This window comes from Silene latifolia, chromosome 11 (genome assembly GCF_048544455.1).
Source record: "Silene latifolia isolate original U9 population chromosome 11, ASM4854445v1, whole genome shotgun sequence".
Taxonomy (NCBI): Eukaryota; Viridiplantae; Streptophyta; class Magnoliopsida; order Caryophyllales; family Caryophyllaceae; genus Silene; species Silene latifolia.
Genome location: NC_133536.1, coordinates 107,410,197 through 107,430,991, shown reverse-complemented (window position 1 = coordinate 107,430,991; position 20,795 = coordinate 107,410,197). Strand labels below are relative to the sequence as shown.

Sequence of the window (20,795 nt, the reverse complement as noted above, 5' to 3'; positions counted from 1 at the left end):
ATATCCTATTTGCTTGCTTGTTTTGATCTTAATACATGCACATGTTATATTTGATGAAATGCTAAGCCTATGAATCCTTGCATTTACTATCATCTTCTATCCTTTCAACTTGACTTGTAAGACATAACCCAACTCGAGTCTTGTTAGACCATGCATGTGTTGAGTAGGAAAGATTAAGTCAACTTGTAGGTGTTGTACAATCTAATCGATTCGGCTCCGGGACCCAAACTTTCCTAGGATTGTAAGATATAACCCAACTCAATCCATCACAACAATAATTGCTTGCTTATAATTTGAGAACATGTTTGTATGATCATATCCCATGATTCCCCTATGATCCCATGACACCCTAGTGCCTTTAATCAATTGTTTACACCCCTTATTTTATTCATCTTGCTAGTTTATTTTCATTGCTATTTTAGTTTAGTAACCTTCTACATCAACCCAATTTGTGACACCCCCTAGACACTACTAGTTACAATAGAATTCTCATTTCAATACCCGTCCCTTGGGATCCGACCTTTACTTGCCTCTTTACTAATTGTAGAGTTGTTTGTGAAGTATAAATTGTGTTTTGTATCGACCATTGACCAACGACCACATATACTTAATTGTGAACACGAAATGGCCTCGATCAAAAATGGCGCCGTTGCTTGGACGGTGTTTAATTGATTTAAGATTTCTTTTATTGTTATTAGTTGTGTCTTTTTCACCTTGGGGAAGTAAAAACTCCTCAAGGTTTATTCTAATTATTTTCGAGTTGTTTGATATTTTGCATGTCTAGAAGGTTACAAAGAGATTTGTTACCTTTTGACCGTGAAATCGAAAGAACCTTGACGAATAATAGGAGACTTGTTAGGAGGAATTTGGGAGGTGTTGGTGAAGTTGTTCAACCCACTAGTGAGTTTGTCAATCCTTTCGCAATAGAAGGAGAAGAGAACCCATTAAACAATACCACACAAAATCCACCTACAATGCCTAAATTCTCGTCACACTCTATACCCACCGAGGAGAATCTACCAAATGGTACTCCTACACCGCAACATCTCACCGGTAATTTTATTGCCAAGTCCGCCTTCATCCAACTAGTTGAGAGGAGCCAATTCGGGGGAATGCCTAGTGAGGACCCTCATTCTCATATGGAAACCTTTTGCGATTATTGTGATGCTATCTCTCAAACAGGCGTGACTCAAGACCAAATAAGATGGGTCTTATTTCCTTTTTCGTTAATCGGCACCGCAAAGCAATGGTTGAAGGGCCTTGATAAGGCCACCCTTGGAATAGATTCTTGGAAGAAGTTGGCTCTAGCTTTCTACAAAAATTCTACCCACCGGAAAAGACTAACATGCTAAGAGCTCAAATTACGGGTTTTAAGCAAAGGGATGAAGAATCATTGTATGAAGCTTGGGAGCGGTTCAAAGGTATTTGTCGCTCATGTCCTCACCATGGACTTAGCGAATGGTTTTTAGTGCAACAATTTTGGAATGGTTTATATGAAGATTCAAGGAACATTCTCAATATGGGATCAAATGGAATGTTCACCGAAGTTGATGACAATCAAACATGGAACAAGATTGAGGAAATGGCGGTCCATAATTCACAATATAGTAGGCCTCGCAAGGCTACTAGAGGAGGAAAGCATGAAGTGGACTCCGTTACTCAATTGGGTGCTCAACTTAGTGCTCACATTGACACAATCAACTTGAAGTTTGAACAAGCTATGGCTAGACTTGAGGAAAACTCAAAAACATCAAAGCATCATGTCAATGCCATGACGGCATCCTCATCAATCCCAAGTGGGATATGTGAGAATTGTGGAACTTTGGGTCATGACCCAAGTGAATGTAGGGGAACAAATGAACAAGTTAATGCTTTCCAAGCTTACAAAAGTGGTACCCCTTATTCAAATTTTTACAATGAAAACACCAAGTTCCATCCAAATCTCTCATACAAAAGCCAAAATGTTCAAAACCCTCAAACAACATACACTCCACCACCCATGAGAAATCAAAATCAAAGACCCTTTTACAATCAAAACCAAGGTTACCAAAATCAAAATCCATACAATCACCAAAATGACCAAGGTTTTGATGTCCAAAAAGCGGTCCTCCAAATGCAAAAGAATCAACAAGAATTTTTCACTCAAATGCAAAAAGATAGGCAAGCAAAGGACACCACCATCAACAACATTCTAGCTCACACCAAGATGTTGGAAACACAATTGACTCAACTAGCATCTTCAAGCTCACAAAGACAAAAGGGGCAATTACCACCTCAAAGTAATCCCCCTAGACATGAAACGGTTAGTGCCATTCACTTGAGAAGTGGTACAAGATATGAGGCACCGAAGAAGCAAGTTGAGGATGAAGTTGTGAAAGCTAGTGAGAATGAAGTTGTGGTGCAAAGCCCCAAAGAAGGGGAATCATCAAAAGAAGAAAGTTCAAAGAAAAATGAAGACAAGGCCAAAGAAAAGGAGCCCATTGTGATTAGACTTCCTTTTCCAAGTCGTCAAGCCAAGCCCAAATTTGATGATCAACTTGGAAAGTTCATGGAAATTGTGAAGAACTTAGAAGTCTCAATTCCTTTCACGGAATTAATCAATCACGTACCGGCCTATGCAAAGTACATGAAAGATATCCTCACAAAGAAGAAGTCGATCCGGAAACTTGAGACTATCGCCTTCACTAAGGTGAGTAGTGCAATACTTCAAGGGAGTTCACCTCCAAAGTTAAAGGACCCGGGAAGCTTCTCAATACCGTGTACCATTGGCGACACGACGATCAACAAAGCCTTATGTGATCTAGGGGCTAGTGTGAGTGTCATGCCGTACTCGGTGAGTAAAAGGTTGGGAATGGGAGAGCTTAAATGCACCAATATCACTCTTCAAATGGCCGATAGATCGACGAAGACACCATTAGGGATATGGGAAGATGTCCTCGTGCGAATTGAAAAGTTTTTCATCCCGGTGGAATTTGTCATTGTTGATATGGAGGAAGATTCCAACATTCCAATCATCTTAGGAAGACCTTTCCTACACACCGCGGGTGCGGTGATTGATGTGAAACATGGAGAGATCACTCTAGAAGTGGGAGATGAAAGCATAACTTTTAATCTTGACAAGACCATGAGAGCTCCTCGTTTGCATGAGCCATGTTTCATGATTGATCATTATAGCCGGAAAGATGAAAGGAAGAAACCGGAACTCCAATGGAGGAAGAAAATTGAAGATGCTCCATTCAAAGAGCAAGTGAATTGTGACAAGGAGAGCTTGCAAAGCTCATCAAAATCAACCAAGGAAGAAGGGGATGGCCTCATTGGCCAAGAGAAGAAATTGGGAGAATTGTCTCCATCTAAGCAAGAGATTTTCAATGATCAACTCAATGAAGTTTGTGGTCTTTGGGACGACGAATTTGAAGGGATCTTAAATCCCTACATTGGGCATGCCATCGATCATGATCAACAACAAGGGGCACGGTCTATTGAGGACCTCTACCATAACAATGAACAAGCTTTTGATTACTTCTTCAAGGTGTTGAGCAACATCAACAACACCTTGAACATGCCCCCTTGACATCTCATCAAGAATGAGAGTTTGGTGGAGTCCTCCCTAAACCACCACTTGTAAATATTTCTAACTCCCTAACTTACATTTCAATTTTTGTATTGCATTTTTTGTCATTTTTGGATTTTATTTACTTTGATCAAAATAATTGTCATGAAAAGAGAGAAGTGAGGGAGGGATTAACAATTTTAATTGATGTGTAGTGCTTTGCCTTAGTGTGGGGATGACAATTGCCTAGGCTATTCATGCCTTAGTAGTGCCCCCACAATGAAGAACACAAGATTTGAAAGAAAGAAAGAAAGAATGATAAGAGATTGCGTTTGTGCACGGGTGGAGCTGAACACGTGTACAACAGAGAAGAATCCGAGCGGATTCCTGAGAATCCGCCCGTCTGCAGCAAATCCGAGCGTCCTGCTGAGAAGACGCCCGTCCTGGGCTGAGCTGAAATTGCAAATTTCTTGACTGTTGAAGAATCCGAGCGGATTTACGGAAAGACGCCCGTCTCACGTAATCCGTCCGTCTTTTTATACAAGACGCCCGTCTTGAAGCTGAAGAAAACAAAGAAAAATCTCTGGACTGAAATCCGTCCGTCCTGCACAAAATCCGCCCGTCCCTCAAAAAGAATCCGAGCGGATTCCCCAGAATCCGCCCGTCTCTAGGCGGGATTTTGAAAATTTTGAAGCTGCAGAATCCGCACGGATTGCGCCCAATCCGCACGGATTGTCCCTGCGTTTTGAAATTGTCGACTTCTTTATAACCCACCCCACCTTCATTCATTCATTCATTCACTCACAAACACTACCCTAAACATCAAAACCCTCATCCTCTCCATCACAAAAACAAAAACCCTCAACAAAATCTACCAAAATCAAATCAAACCATCCTTCAAACAACAAATCAATCACTCCATCTTCAATAAAAATCAAAACCAAGAACAAAATCTTCAACCTTTGAGTCGATTTTTGATTTCATAAAGGCAAAGCCTTTCACCTTCAAATCGATTTGGGCATTCTACAAATTGAAGATTTTTGATTCTTTTCTTGGTTAGTTCATCAAATGGCAAGGACAAAGGGTGCAACAAAGGCACCAAAGGCAAAGGCTCTCTCTCTAAGGCAAAAAGCTCTCCAAACAAAGAAAGCTTTGGCAATGGTGGTAGCAACACCAAACTTAGAAGTGCAACAACAACAACAACAAACTTCTATGGGAGCATCACCTTCTACTCCGGTAATCGATCAACTCTTGCATTATCCGGAGGTAACTTTTATTTCCGATACCCATAGAAAGACATTTGCCAAGTTTGCTATGAAATCAATTCAATCCACCAAATTCATATGTAAAGATGCTTTGGAGAAATTGGGTGTTCTTGAACAAACAAAAGCCTTTTTCAATGCCATGGGTTTGAAGAAATTGTTTGAAACAAAGGAAGTAACATACCCCTCCCTTGTCTTGGAATTCTTAAGTTCTTTAAAAGTGACAAAAGTTGAGAATAGGGAAAATCTTGAGTTTCGTCTAGCTAACACTAGTAGACGCATTACCTTTTCGGAATTGGGAGAAATTTTGGGTCTTAGCGATGAAAAGAAATATCATAAGCAATATGGGAAGTATGACCCCGAGCCTCTTTGGGAGGCAATCTCCGGGAAGAAATTTGATGATTTTCATGCTTGTCGTGCTCTTTTGGTCCATCATCCGGGCATAAGAGTATGGCACAAAGTTGTGGGAAATACCATAATTGCTAGGAAAGACACCAATCATTTCACAAGACTTGATTTTATTCTCCTTGAATCGGCTTTGAATATTGGAAGAATTCATACCAAGCCTTACAATTCTTTGAGGCTATTGGTTGATAGATGGCTCCATGTTGATAGTGGGAAGAAGGGTACAACCGTTATTGTTAATGGCGGCCTAGTCACGGTCCTCGCCAAGCACTTTGATCCTAATTTCAATAAGGATAGCAAGTACAAGGCTAAGTAAGGTGGCCATCTTATTGATATGTCTATCATGATTAACAAGTTCAAGTGGGTTGCTCACAATCCCCTTGACACCAAGTATGGGTGGCTTACTAGTGAGGCTCGATCATTCACTTTACCCGCGAAGATTTGTCGTCTAAGTATCCACCGGACCAACTATTTACTTCCCCTATCCGAAGAAGCCGAGTACATCATTCAACAACAAAAGGGTGATCATGAAACCCCCTCCTCTTCCATTGTTATACCGCCTTACCCCTTTGTGTATGAAGAGTTCAAACCGCAAGGAGTTGAAATTGGGAAACACTATGTCACTCTTCTTATGCAAGCAATGCACAAGCAAGCTTATGAAGATCGGAAGAATGCATATTTGGCTCAATATCCTCCCCTCTTACATTTAGCTAGGCAAGGACTCCTTGATCCATCTTGTCCTTTGCCTAGTTGGGCGGATAAAGAAGCCTTGTTTCCGGGTGCATCTAGGGACGTGGTGGAAGACAATGAGGTTGTTGGAAATGGTGAAGAGATTGATGATAATATTGAGGAAGAAGCAAGTGGAGATGGAGAAAGAGATGGTGAAGATGATGATGAGCAAGATAATGAAGAAAGTGATGAAGAAAGTGCCAAGAAAAGTGGCAATGTGACCACTTCTCATGAGGGAAGTGATGATGATGATAGCATGATGGAAGACTAGCCTTGGAGACTCCTACACTCCCATGGTTTGTCTATATCTCTTTGTATTTTATTTCATTTTGATCATTGTTAGTTTAGTCCTAGCAACATCAAAGGACTCACACCTCGGTACCATTGAGGTGTTCTTACTTTATTGTTCCCATTTTTGTAAAATCCAAAATGACAATCTAGTTTCATGCATAGCATAGTGTGTGCATGAACTACCCCAATACTTTGACATTAGCAATAGTGTCTTATTTGGTTTGGGGAAGTTAATGCATACACAACGGGAGGTAATCTAAATTATCCTCTCCGTCATAACAAAAACCATGCATCATGTAGTATAGCTTAGTGTAGAATTGCATTTAGTATAGAAATCATGCATCATCTTTGCATAATTTCCATCATTTTGGCCATTGAGGACAATGCCCATATTAGTGTGGGGATGGGAATTCTAACACTTAACTTTTATTCAAAAACCATAAAAATTGAAAAATTTCAAAAATCAAAAAAAAAATTGAAAAAAATTGAAAAACCAAAAACAAGTTCATTTCCTTTGTATATATTGTCTTGTATATATTGTGTTTGTTTTATCCTTGTTCACTTTGATTGACTACGCCACATCCGAGACATGAGGATATTGAAGACCGCATGGTATGATCTTTCCAATCTCCTTTTTCCTCTTTATGTTAATGACTATGTGGCTTTATTTTGATTGATGCGGTAAAACAAAGTGAACTTAGGACTTACATTTAGATTATATGTCATATTAGTTGGTAGAATCATTTGCATTAGGATGTGTATATGCTAGTTGCATCATGGCATGTAGTTTGCATGTTAGAAAAATTTTGCGAAACCGTCTATTTGGGAAGCTTGACAAGTGTATATAGGCCCTAGTAGATGCTTTTTGTTCTTAAGACTTTGCTTGTTAGAATACTTGTAAAACACCCTAGGATGTGTCATGCTAGTATCCTTTGACCCATGGTTTAAGGCCTAGTCAAGAGTACCTTGTGGTGTGATAACTCCTTGGCTACCGTTTATTCCAAGGTGACCCTTGAAACCATGCATACTTCCATCATTCATCCATGTTCTACCACATTTTTGTCATCAAAGGGAATGGGCACAAAAAGAAATCAATTTGAGCTCAAAGAAATGAAAAGTGAAAGAAAGTTTGTAAAAATGCATCAAATGAAAAGAGGAGCAAAAATAGACTCCTAAAGCTTCAAATACAAGGCACCCTCGTTACTAATTGGGGTGACTTTGAAAATGTTCAAAAAGAAATGCAAAAAGTTGTCAAGTGTTGAAATGCCAAAAATCAAAAAGAAATGGCAAAGAAAGTGTTCTCAAATGTCAAATGCCACAAGAAATTGGGGGGAAAAACAACAATGAAAGCAAACTCCCAAAATGAAACTCAAATACTATCGATCCCTTTTCCATCTTATCCATTTTTGTGCATGGTAGAGAGGGGATTTACCCTTCCTCTTGTCTAGGCAAGAGGGGGAATTCCGCGATCCTCCAGTGTTTCTAACACCATAGGGAGTCTACTCTTGACAAAAGCATTTAACGATTGAGGACAAAGGTACCCTAGCTTGACACCTTTTGGAGGTGATTTATTGGTATCCTTCTAGGCCTAGTAGTTTGAACAAATTGCATCTATGAAGGATTGTGTACCCTTGAATTGCTTCCCTTGTAGATAATTTCCGCCACTTAGATGAGGAAAGTGACTATTCTTTTTGTAGATGCATCCATTATGTGATTTTATGTGCTTTAATGTTTGGATGTGTCGCCATTTTGGCAAGACCCACCTTGCCTTGCAAGAAGGCATCCTACCTCATGGTTGTCTTGTTGTGAAATGAAGGGGCGGAGTGAGACCCGCTAATTGTCTCATATCGGCTATTATTATTAGGTTAGGTTAGTATTGGTCCTAGTCTTTGTCACCTCTTTACTCGGGACGAGCAAAGGTTCGGTTTGGGGATATTTGATGTGACCATAATTGGCGCATATTTAGCCCCCGAATTACCATCGTTTCCATGCTTTTTAGTGCCTATTTGGGTCATTTCTTATCTTTAGTTCTTTGTTTTGCATATTCTTTGAGATTTTGATCCCTTGGTAGGAAAGGAGTAAGAATCTTGCATTTTCATGGCAAAACGAAGCTAAATTGATTGTATTCAATGACCAAGCATCAAGGAGAGACAAGACTAGAAGGCCTTTGTACATATCATAGTAGAAGAGCAATGTTGAGAAAAGGATCCTTGAGTCCCCGAGGAAATCCCCAAGGAATTTATGAAGAAAAGGGAAGAAAAGAAGAAGAATTGACGCTGACCAACAATCCGAACGGATTGTACCAAATCCGCCCGTCCGTCCAGCCCAATCCGAGCGTCCCACATTGGAATCCGCTCGGATTCCCCCTCAAAAATCCCAGCGTCTTGCCCAAGGATCCGCTCGGATTCCTCAGCCCAGATCCGGCCGTCCCGACTCCGATCCGCACGGATTTCAGTACAGCACGATTTTCATTCTTCAAGCTACGAAAAGAGAAGCCCTTCTCTCGAGAAATACCGGAGTCTCCTTGCTCAACTTAAAAGTGTAATTACTAGTTTAGCCCTTAGTTAACCCTAATGCATCCTCCCTAATTTTCACTATAAATACCCCATTAGTCTAATTAGAGGAGCATGTTCTTCTTATCAATAATTAGTGTAGTTAATATCAATCAAATCTCTCTTCAATATTGTAATCAAGTATTAATCAAGTTTTAATCCAAGTTTTAGTTCTTTAATCTCTCTCTTGTTCTTCCTTTATTTTGGGTAATTGAAGATTATTTGGGTTATTATTGGGAGATTGACAACCTCTCAATCTAGGATTCAAGTACTTCTATTATTCTTGCTTTATTATTGGAATCATTAGTAGGTATAATCTCTTAATCCCTTTTTAATTATTGTTAATTACTTTCATTTATTCATCATGTTTCATTATGTTAGTATGATTGACAACCTTTCTAGCATGATCAATATGATAATGAGTGAGTAGTCTCTTAGCTAGGGTTTAATGGGTGATTAGGGGAAACCAACATGGGGGATGATTCATGCTTAAATCAATATGCTTTCATATCCTATTTGCTTGCTTGTTTTGATCTTAATACATGCACATGTTATATTTGATGAAATGCTAAGCCTATGAATCCTTGCATTTACTATCATCTTTTATCCTTTCAACTTGACTTGTAAGACATAACCCAACTCGAGTCTTGTTAGACCATGCATGTGTTGAGTAGGAAAGATTAAGTCGACTTGTAGGTGTTGTACAATCTAATCGATTCGGCTCCGGGACCCAAACTTTCCTAGGATTGTAAGATATAACCCAACTCAATCCATCACAACAATAATTGCTTGCTTATAATTTGAGAACATGTTTGTATGATCATATCCCATGATTCCCCTATGATCCCATGACACCCTAGTGCCTTTAATCAATTGTGTACACCCCTTATTTTATTCATCTTGCTAGTTTATTTTCATTGCTATTTTAGTTTAGTAACCTTCTACATCAACCCAATTTGTGACACCCCCTAGACACTACTAGTTACAATAGAATTCTCATTTCAATACCCGTCCCTTGGGATCCGACCTTTACTTGCCTCTTTACTAATTGTAGAGTTGTTTGTGAAGTATAAATTGTGTTTTGTATCGACCATTGACCAACGAACACATATACTTAATTGTGAACACGAAATGGCCTCGATCACGTGCGACGGTGGTGATCAGTTGACCCCCTAGGTCATACCTATAGGGCAACACTCTTAATTGATTATTTAATTAATCGTATAACGTTACGAGTTAATTAAATTGTTTGAAAATTGACGGACGATTTTGGAAGTAATTTACGTATCAAATTAAAATATGATTATATGAGATACGGTCTGAGTAATTGAATCGTATCATTACTCGGATGAAATAATTGTTTAATGTAACAATTAAATTTGAATGAATTATTATAAATACAATCTGTTGTGATTTATAAATTGGTAAAATTTTTGGTACAAGTAATTATGATATTACTAAGTCGATTTTTGTATGTGACGTATTTTTGATAATACGTTGATTTTTAATATGTTAAAAATACATAACAAATTTATGTGACATGTGACATATTGACAATTGACAAAAAATAAAATGGATTACTTGTTATCCATGTGTGCCGAAATTTAGGGGAAGAAATAGGCAAAATTGTGTTTGATTAAGTTAATGGCAACACAATGATTACCTATTATTTAGCCATGCAAGCCTATTGTGTATTGTAAAGAACAACACTTGCATGCATTGGCTCACCCAAAAAGCCCCTTCCACCCGGTTTTGAGAAGGCAAAACCATCATGGTTTTTCATATATTTTTACCTAATAATATACAAAATGTGTTGTATTACATTTCATTCTAACACTCATCCAAAATACAATTTCTAGAGAGAATAAAAATCCTCCTCTTCTTCTCTCTATAAACCGAAATCTTTAAGTGTTTATAAATATTTTTGGTTCAATTTTCTTCTAATTAATATTATACTAGTTCATGTAATATTAATTATATTAAGGATTAGCTTTGGGTATTAATCCTAAGGAGAGATCCTACACTTGGATCTTGTTCTTCCATCTTAGGAAAGCTCAAGAACAAAAGAAAAGGAGATTTCTTTTGTGCCCAATAAAACCGAAATCACCAATGTAAGAACATGATTTCTCCTCTATTTTATCATATTGTTTGCATGCATAAAATCCACATTTAATTTTATGACAAATTAATTAAGAAATATATGAGTATGTTAGTATGTATAAAGATCTACATTTCTTTCAAAAAATAACGTGAAAAACTCAATATCCTTTTTTTTTTTCTAAATAATAGCCTTTTATTATTAACCTAAAACCAAACTCATTTTGGAAAGTCCAAAACTCGGAACTATGGTACGCGGCGCTCCCTACCGGGGGCCTAACCGCTCCCCTCGGGAGAAGGACTATGTCCAATTCGTGCTTCAGGTGTATTTTTTCCCTCCCGGGGCTAATATCACCCCGCACGGGAGAACAAGTCGAGTCTTCTTCGCTTCATTAAACACGTCAATCTTCAATGGTCATGACATCCAAGCCTTTATCCTTCATTCCTATGTCCGGGAACTCTTTCCTCATCACTTCTACCGTAGGTTCCTTGCCAAGGATAGCTCGTTTTGACCTGAAATAAACATGAAACATACCAAAGCGTAGTATATATCGAAACATGACAAAACCATGCATAGCTAACCTAAAATCATGCCAAGGATAGTCAAAGTAAGCCTAAATTTGCTACAAATAACATGTAAAATAAGCACTTAATAGTGGGGAAGCTCCAAGAGGCGAACCAAGCGTAAGACGGTCTCACAACCGTCTTACGTCTCCTCTACAACAAGTAACCAAACATATTCCACCACGTCCCCTGATATACGAGACAAACACAATAATGTAAGATACCACATAACATGCCAATTACCGACTCATCATGATGCACGGTCCCAAATATGATATGAATGCCAGTTCATCAATATTCCGACTCATCAAGTCGTCGTAACCAATATCATGTTATAATCCATTTCTAGTGACATATAAATTCGCACAAACATGTTATAATGCAATGACCACTCAAATACGACTCATATGACCATCCAAACATATTGAAACCGAGTAGGATTAACCTACCTTTTAGCATACTCCATAAGCTACTCAAATCCTATGTCATTCTGTCTCGCAAGACCGTCTTATTCCTATACAAATCATATAATAGTATCACAATACATTATACACTATTATACAATACAAAGCCCCTTATTATTACCCACTAATTACCCATATTACATACACTAATTACTAATTAATTACCCAAACCAAAACTCCCAAAAATTAGGGTTCATACTTATTGAAAGAGGATAGATCTCAACTTACTGTAACACCACCACACATCAAGGTGCCTTACCAAGACCACCCTAGCATATGGGGATGCTACCATATCGGTTGTCCGAGGTAAAGTATATCACATGTGACCATAAAAGAACATAATTTAAAGTTAAAATGTTTAAATGTATACAACCGAAGACCGAAACCAAACACACTACAAGTGGCCAAACCAAAATATCCAAAACTATAACGACTGTCAGCGGAAGACTAAAGACTCCAAAACAAGTGATGACTCCATCCTAGCTAGATCCCGCGAGCTATCCATAGAAGTACCGGCTAATCAACTGCTCACCATTCCTGAATTGATCACCACAGTTTTGTAAAAGATAAACGAGGCCAGTTCACAGAATAACCAAGATAAGAAAACAACAACAAGCATTCAAATCAACAATTCACATCCTCCAACCTCCAATTCATCACCAATAACTGACTACACACTGAAAAGTGTAGTCCTGCCAGATTACCCATCGCAACAGGTAATCCACACCGCCAGTGGAGACCGCAGCCTTACCACCTAAGCCCCGTTCAACACCAAAAGCCAAAAACCCATGTCCATTAATGTGCACATCCACCTTGTGATGGGAACCACAAGGGGCGAATCAAGGGCGTGAAGCCATTCCCGATGATGACTCATCTCAGGCGAGGGTGCATCTGGCAAACCACAAATACACCAAGCAACCAAACTCACAATACCAATATAAACATGGCAAACCAAAATAACAACCTCCACAATAATAGTAATCATGCCAGTAAAACAGTCACACCATCTTATACTTAATTACACAGTCAACTTAATAAGGAAACGCTACCTTATTAACGAATCTGCAATCAACAGGCAACAATGGAAGCTAGAATCGCTCCTCTACGAAATCTCCGCCTAACAATTAACAATTAATCAATCAAAATCATGATCTACATAACTAAAATTAGGGTTAAAACATTTAAAATAATAATAATCAAATGATCAAAACACTTACAAAACGAGACTAGAAAAAGACGAGATGACAAATCCGGAACCGAATCCTTGCTAGAGATGATTAGTGTGTGATTAGGGGTTTTTTAAATGTTTTAACTGTGATAAATGAGAAATTAAAGTGACGGATAGTATTTATATATATCCCTAATCACTCTAATCATTCTAATCCGAAATCGCCTTCCCTGAAAATCAACTCGACCGACCTCATAACCAACTCGGCCGAGTAACTCTTTACCCGATCGAGTTTTACCAGATCAGAAACTCCCCCAAACCACCAACAGACTTACTAGGTCGAGTACCCCCTAATCGACCGAGTTCCAGACTATCAGAAACGAGTAGTATTACAGTCTTCCCTCCTTAAAACGAACTTCGTCCCGAAAGTTCAACACTCATACTTAGAAAGCATGTAACCATACCCCTCTACCATCCAACACCACTTAACTCTCATCCTCCATCCTCGAGTGTCGCCAACTCACTAGCAAATCCAACATAAATGTTACATTCTACTGCCCTTAAAAGAACTTCGTCCTCCAAATTTACTCACACTCATAAATGTCACCACCCAAACCATTGCTTCAACCCTTCAATCATGACCCTAATCCTGCATTCCTCTTTACTCACGCCCTCATCCCCTCGACATCACTCACGATTTTAAATTTTCATACACGGTCCCTTGAACCTCAAATTCCCTTTTCTATTGTCGCCGAACTCGTCCATAACTCACATGATGCTAATTCCTAACACTCCATCTCTACTGCCCCGATAAGATCATGAACCACTTGCAGTTTCCAGCTCATTACAACACATATTCCACTAGTTACTTGCCACCACTATGTCAACCAATGCCTCACCTAACACGAGATCAAAAGTATTCAAACACATGCCACCAATATATCTACTCACCAAATTACCATCGTAACAATGACAACAACAACCACATGATCGACTCTCTGCCATATTATACTCTACTCTCACCCACAAGCCGAAAGTCGCAGCTAGAGGAACATCATCAAAACACGACCCCAACCATATGTTAACAACAGAAGAACATAAAATATCAAGATGCGTTTCTGACCCTTTTCATTTCCTCCATCATTCCCTATGACGGCATCGCCACACTGCCACCAACATCCGTATCCTAGAGCGAAAGTACCCGCATCACAACACGGAGTACCGTGCCCGAATCGCAACCTAAGACATAACAACTACATCGATAATCATTACAACTCATACAACCTTATAAACACTGACTTAGGATAACCTTAATCTGACCTTATTAGAGCACAAAACACAACATATTACATGGACTCATCAGACAACAACCTTACGGGTATCATTCCATACCACTACTCATGAGTTCAGAACCTCACACAATCACTTACACACATCATAGACCAATAATCAAATATAACTAGCCAATCCTGATCACGTAAGTTACCACTTGATTAAATACATCTTTCACACGAGGTTAAACTAATATCCCCCTTCATGACACTTTCTTCCAATTCGCATAACTACCACAACCCGACCAAAGTAACCATAACATTAATGCTTAATTACTGGAAAATGCCTCTTATATTCACATCTTATACTCCCTCGCACCCTGACATACTAATCCAGTCCACACAAAAAAATCAATCTCTTTCGAACGGCTCACTTCCTTATTTAACATCACCCGTAACCACTAGTGACAACACCATGACACCACCATCTTTTGTATCACTACTCTTTTACAATCACCTCTAAATATAACAATTAATTTCCTCTCTTTGGTTATCATCCCAACTAACGAACATCAAATACATCAATAAAAATTACCTCAACAACTATTCAAATTTTATCCTTGATTATATCATCACCTAGCTCACCACCATAATCTCATACCATGTAAATAGTCTACCAACTTCTTACTCCTTTAATTCCTCAAAACTAATGACTAACAAGTCGTCCTGCAATTTATATATATCCCTTAAGTCACACCCTCAAAAGATAGTAAAATTGTTTGTCCAGGGAACATCGCCCCCTGGATGGGCCAAAACAAGAAAACAACCACTTTAAAAAAACAAACCAAAAACAACTAGCCTGCTTTGGAAGCAGTAGCAGAGCTAATCCCTTCATCAACAGGCTCCTCATCCTCTTCTTCCTCTTGGTCATCCTTATCACCAGCTTCATAGCTCTTTTCCTTGGATGGAGGAGAGTCTGCCTCATCATCAGCATGCAACTTGCAAAGCTCAGGATAAGTAGCATTAAGGTCGGCCATCTCCTGGTTATGATTCCCGAAAGCTCTGACTTCAATAGGCTCCTTCATGGCATCCACACGACCTCTACCAAAGAAGTAAAGAGCATCATCCTTGTATCTACCCTGCACCAGGTCCCTCTCAACAGCCAACTCCTCATTTACTTTCAGCTGCTCCTGCATTGCCTGCTTCTCAGCCTTTAACTCCTCCTGGACCATGTCAAGCTTAGCCTCGAGAGATTTCAGGGCATTCTGAGCAGAACCCAGCTTTGATGCCTCCACCACCAACCTTGCCTTCCCTGCCTCATTGTCCTTTTTCAAAGACTCAATCTCCATTTTAGCCACTCCCAAATCTGTCTTCAAAGATGCAGTATCCTTCTTTAGGCATTGCATCTCCCAGTCAAAGCTATCCTTAACACAATTTGCAGATTCAAGCTGGCAGGCACCCCACAACATGTCATTCACATTCTACAAAAAAGACAACCAATCAAATAAACCAAAACAAAAGAACACATTGTGGACATCGGCCCAACTGCAGGCCCGGTCGATCTGCGGATGTGCAGCGGTCTTTTGAAAGCCACGCTCGGCGGCGTAAAAATGCTTTCGACCGGATCGTTTTAGATCGGTCGGTTTCGTCTCGGTAAGGGTCTCGAAACGATTAGAGATGTTCGGAGTCGCCACCAAGAATTTGTGGGATGCTTGGAACCCGTTCGAATCCACTTTATACCTCGGTCGACGAAGCACAAAAGCAGGGTTTGACATAGGTACTAAAGATAAGGAATCGTCCCTCTTTAGCATCCTATCTCTAGAATGACTCTCGTACGCCCTGGATAAGGTCGTCCACTATCCGAAGTTTTTGAGTAAGAGGTGAAGGTACATATTGGGAAGCCCTTTAATCAGACACCCAATCCCGCCCGCGGTAGCGGCCTTTACTGATCGATCTTGGTTGGTTGAATGCAAAAGTTGATAAAACGGTTTAAATGCATGAATGCGCATCCAATAATTTAAACCTAACATGTGAGAGCTTTCTAAGTCGGTTGATTTAATCCAAGTATCAAGTATAAGATGTCAAGTTGGATTTATGGTTGATTTGCATGCAAGACGGAAATTAAACATCCATTTACCGTATTAGGTTTATGGTGCATAACGCGATCCATTTGTCTAAGTAAGGCATTTTGCAAATGTGATTTTTGAATGAGCAAATAGTCATCTGATCCGTCCTATATCCGGGTTGGCCGGACTCGGGATCGTCCTAGACTAATCTTTGGAAGGGGAATGACACTGCACTGCATGACCCATATGAGGCGCGAGCCTGTTGGCGATGCAAGGGGGTCTCCCCTGGTTTTGAAAATAAGAAAGAAAAGGCCTGTTTAGGCGCGGGTCAGTCAACGGTATAAGACGCATTTTGACCATTGAAAAACGTACATAAAACGTATTGAAAATGGGTATTTGGACCCGTTTTGGTTTGAAAGGACCGTTTAGGTCGCATTTGTGTTGATTTGAGGAACGAGACTTGAATAATCATCATTGTTTTGATGATATTAGATGTCCGGTTCGACTTTATGAGCTTGACATGAATAGTTTTGAAAATAATTATGAACTAATTGTTTTAAGTTCATTTGAATATAATTAGTCGATACTCATCATCGTACCCGGGATAAAATCCGGCATGGATGTGGAACCAAGGATGACTTTGTGTTGGTGACTAATATGTTTATTTTGGAAATGTAAAGAAATGATGAAAGGCTTTAAAATACCTCTCAAAATGTAAAGAAATGAAATAAAAGGCTTTAAAATACCTCATAAATGTTATTAACCAAATATTATCACCTGAACACGGATTAAACCGTCATGGTATTAAGAACCAAGGGTGAAAAATGTTTTATGGTTAAAACCTTGTAAAAATAAATAAAAGGGTTTGAAAACATTCAAAATGGTAAAAACCGATTACAAATATGAAAATAGATTAATGAGGAAGGACGAGAACAAACACGGTTGAGTTCTGACCTAGGCACCCCATTGAGGCGCGGGCCTCTATGCAGAACAAGGGGCTTCTGCCTCAGGCCAAAACTCAGTTTTGGCTCATCTATCGTATGTTTTGGATCGTGTTATGCATGTTTTAGCATGTTATGGTCATAAAACAAGCAAAGACATGACAAAAGAAGGATTTTTACACCCTCATACTTACATGTTTGGTTATGGCGAGAAACCGACGTAAGTGTAACAACTCGTTTGGTCGGAAAAGACTCGGTTTAAAACCGTTTTGGTAAGTAAAAAGAGTGTTTTATTGAGATTAGTGACGGTGTAGTTGTCGAAATGGTCGGTCAAGAGATTTAATGCATGATGACGGTACCAAATAATGTGTCAGGCTTGTATTTACGATCGGTAGGTCGTAAATACGCGTCGGATTGAGATTTAAGAAGTCGAGTCGGGAATTTTAAGGGAGAAAAGAGGGGGCGGACACTCGCGTAAGTTCTCAAATGGGGGCATTTGAGGGGTTATTATAGGAAAATGAGTGGTTGTGTGAGTTTTGAGCGACGTGGCCACCTGGGCTGCTCAAAGAGGCGCGAGCCACGTCGCGGGTCTTCGAGTTGTCTTGTCACTTTCACACAAGTGCAATCATGATTTGTTCTATCCTAGGATTTGTAGTCACATGTTTGATACTTGACCATTCATGAATCTGGGAAATCTTAGTATAGAAGGTTTGAAATGTTTTGTTTTTTTGTGGTTGACTCAGTTTGACTCGTTGTTGGAGTCGGGATTTGAATATTTGAGTCGGTTTTTTGTCTGGTGTCGGTTTTGACTCTAGTTAGTGTCATTGCGACCCCGTCGTCGTTCATTAAACACTCCAGGTACTTTTGAAAAGTTTTGAAATGTTTTATTTTCGAAATCGTTTTAAGTTTTCCGACGTAAAGTTGTACACAAACTGTCGATCAAACGCCGCGATTCCAAAACATGTTGTAGTCCGATAATCATCGGGTGTTTGTTGGAGTCTCAGCAGATACTGGGTATCTACAGAGTCCCCACTTTGACTGAGGCTTGGACAGGGCGAAATTCAAAGTAGAGCCCCTAGGTCAATCGAAGATTACAACCTGGAGACCCAAACGACGTCGAGGCAGCTCGAAAGGATTCGGGCCAAGGACCTGCCGTCGGGAAGGGCGACGCCAAGGCGACTCGAGGGTACGAGCCAAGGACCTGTCGTCGGGAACAGTTTAGAGTCTGTCAACTGTCCGTACGGGTCGTTTAAAGTCTGTTAGACTACATACAAAGGCTCGCCAGCCATAAGAAAGAGTCATACCTGAGGCATCTTCGGATACGTCCTTGCGTGTTTGCGGACAAAGGCTCGCCAGCTGTGGTGCGTAGATGAGGAGGGCTCCCCAGCCATGGTGCGTAGATGAGGAGGGCTCGCCAGCCGCGATGCGTTGTAAGGCTCGCCAGCCATGGGGCGTATATGAGGAGGGCTCGCCAGCCGCGATGCGTAGTAAGGCTCGCCAGCCATGGTGCGGTCGGTTGATCGACCGTGAGAATAGCCGTGTCCGATGGGCTTGTTTTAAAAGTAGCGGACTCATGATGCCGCCGTAGAAATGGTGAATTTTGAATTTCACTATCAATGTTGTTGAAATGAGCGGGTCTCGCGAGGAAGCCCCCTGTTGACATTTTGAAGGAATAGTGAATTTTGAATCTTCACTACTCGTTTTTGAATTTGAAGTGGCGGTTTTAATCGCCGTTTGTTTGAATTTTTTGAAGGAAATAGCGAATTTTAAATTTCGCTATTACGTCTGAAGTGACGGTTTATGTGCCGCCGTTGACATGTGATGGAAATAGTGAATTTGGAATCTTCACTATTACGTTTGAAGTGACGGTTTATGTGCCGCCGTTGACATGTGAAGGAAATAGTGAATTTGGAATCTTCACTATTACGTTTGAAGTGACGGTTTATGTGCCGTCGTTGACATGTGAAGGAAATAGTGAATTTGGAATCTTCACTATTACGTTTGAAGTGACGGTTTATGTGCCGCCGTTGACATGTGTTCAACTATTATTTTGAAAATGACGGTTTTAATTGCCGTCGTTTGAAATTTGACGAAATAGTGAATTTGAATTTTTACTATTATTTTGAAAATTGACGGTTTTGATTGCCGTCGTTGAAATTTGAAGGAAAATAGTGAATTTGAATTTTCACTATTAGTTTGAAAATTGACGGTTTTAATTGTCGTCGTTGAAATTTGAAGGAAAATAGTGAATTTGAATTTTCACTATTTGCTTTTGTATTTGAAAAATGGCGGTTTTAATCGCCGTTTGTTTGAATTTTTGAAGGAAAAATAGTGAATTTTGATTTCACTATTTGTTGTTGTATTTGAAAAATGACGGTCCTTAATGTCGTCATTGAAAATTTGAAGTTTGTTATGGGAAATTGGGCCAATGCCCAAAATTTCGCTGAAAGAGCAGGAAGCACCTCATTGAGGCGCGAGCAACCTGGCGAGTCAAGGGAGCTTCCCTATTTTTCTGTAAAAGACGCGAGAATGGCTTGCTCGTCATTCATTCTTCGTCTTCCTCACACAAACTCGAAAACCCGCGAAAAATCGCCATTGTTGGTCTCTAGCTTGCTTCCATTCGTGCCATCATCAACAATGTCATCTCAAGGTATGTATTTCCTCTTGAATCCATTTAAATTTGTTGGTCTTTTTGATAGATTGATTTAGGGCGAAATTTTACCCTAGAAAATCGATTTGGGCGTTTTTGATTTAGCCCATTTTGAGTGAAATTGATCATTGCATTAGGTTAGAAACCTGTTTAGGAGTATAGGGGTGCTTTTAGTTTGCATTTTGGTCCCCGTTCCCGCTCTCTATGCTCGAAAAACATGAGTGAGGCGAAGGAACCGTCTCATTTCCCAATGCCAAGTTTATTTGCTTGGGTAGTGGGTCCCACTAGGTTGCATTGTAGTCGGGAAAGACCGTATTTGCCATTGTGGACCTTTGTTGGGTATTGTGGGCAAAATTGGAATTTTTGCCTTTTGTGACGGTCTTATGTCTGACGGAATAAGCGCCTGTTTGAGCTTGAATTGAGTCAGTTTGCCTTGAAATGGACCTTATTGGTAGTTTAGGTCGCTTTGGGGCGTGATAAAATCACGTTGCCTCGTCGTGGTCGTATTTTGAATTTTTGACCGGTTTGCGCTCAAATTGGCGTAGAAATTGCCTCTTTGAGTTGTAGAAAAATACCCCCGTCGCATCGGGAACGTATTTTGGTTTGTTGGCGGACCTCGTACGGGTCTTGGGGTGCCGTTTTTTTTGTTGTGGTTGTTTTGACTCATCTTTTGCTTGAAAATAAGGGCGAGTCATTTTTTTTGTGCGTTTTTGTAAATTGTTTTGTTTGGTTGGGTTTGGGCGGGATTGCCCTTGTTCTGCTTTGCAGGTTTCTTTTTTGGATTT

General features: G+C 39.8%; 1 non-coding gene across 1 annotated transcript; it reads right to left on the bottom strand.

The window, feature by feature from the left end:
* Positions 1–1,345: 1,345 nt before the first annotated feature.
* LOC141616636 (small nucleolar RNA R71) lies at positions 1,346–1,452 on the bottom strand. The gene has a single exon (XR_012530968.1). It is a non-coding gene; the product is annotated as a small nucleolar RNA R71 (small nucleolar RNA).
* Between the last annotated feature and the right edge of the window lie 19,343 nt (positions 1,453–20,795).